Genomic DNA, 1237 nt, shown 5'->3' on the forward strand with positions numbered 1-1237 from the left:
GGAATTAAAAAGAACATTGATATAGGACAACATGAGGACAACATGAGGGTTAATTGAGATTAACAGAGAATAGAGATGGCGGGTCATTTGGGGGAAAGCATTATTTTGGGGCATTAAAAAGAACAGTGATATAGGACAACATGGGGACAACATAGGGACAACATGGGGACAACATGGGGACAACATGAGGGTTAAGGGGGTCCTTGGCTTAAAAACTAGTAGTAGCCTATTTTATTGCCCTGTAGCGGGCAATGTGAAGGACTTTTATTGTCAGCCTTGCTCTGACTTTTATTCATTTGTGAGCATTTGTCTCCCTCGTGCGGTGATTCACATCTTTGATGTCTGCAGCTCGGTGCCCATGTTGAGTCCTGTGGATCACACTACCCGACAGAAAAAAAACACACACACACAACCCAATGCTCTAAAGTTACATAGAAAGCAGCTAACTTTAACACATGCACGTGTACAATGTTTCTGTTGTGTCAGCGCACCAGCCTGGCCCAAAAGAGCCGACCTCACAGTGCAGTTTCTGGATTTGTGAATGTGTATTTTTCTGTTCATACAAGTGCTTTTACATCAAATTGATCATGTCGTCGAGCTGTTAAAATCACTGACAACGCATTCATTATGAAAGCTGATGAAAATGTACAATTAAAAGTCTCCTGCGTAGTTAAAAGCCCCTTCAACAGGCGGTGACGCCACAATAACTCAACTCGTAGTAGGGGAAAAACATGACGCCGAGTGTTACAGGAAGAGCCGCTAAAATACTTCTGACAGCCAATGGAATGGCAACGTCCGCTCGTTAAGCCCGCCCTCGTACAAAATTGGCCAATCACGCTCCGGTACGGTAACTTCCGCCATAGAGACGGAGCATGTCCATTGTACAAGCTGTTGTGCGAGAGTGCCGCGATCATTGAGCCGCAAGTCTGTTTAAATGCGCAATTTCTTCAGAGTTGTTTCTTTCGCTGTGGCCGGTTGTCGCCTTTTAACTCGGAGTCGCGTGAGCTTGTAGAAGTAACGGGTTGTTACGGGCGGGGGGGGGAGGAAGAGAGAATCGGCTCGTTTAGCGGCAGCGCAGCCACCTTGCGGTCCTGCTAGCACTGGAGCTAGCTGTTAGCTACAAGCTAACTGCAGCTGTGTTGTGGTGGTGTGGAGGTTGACTCATATATATTGAGGGAACATGTCTTCACTGGGAGGCTATCACGCTTCAGAATAACTCCTCTGAGATCTGCGAGAA

Source organism: Etheostoma spectabile, chromosome 13 (assembly GCF_008692095.1).
Source record: "Etheostoma spectabile isolate EspeVRDwgs_2016 chromosome 13, UIUC_Espe_1.0, whole genome shotgun sequence".
In the NCBI taxonomy this organism is placed as follows: domain Eukaryota; kingdom Metazoa; phylum Chordata; class Actinopteri; order Perciformes; family Percidae; genus Etheostoma; species Etheostoma spectabile.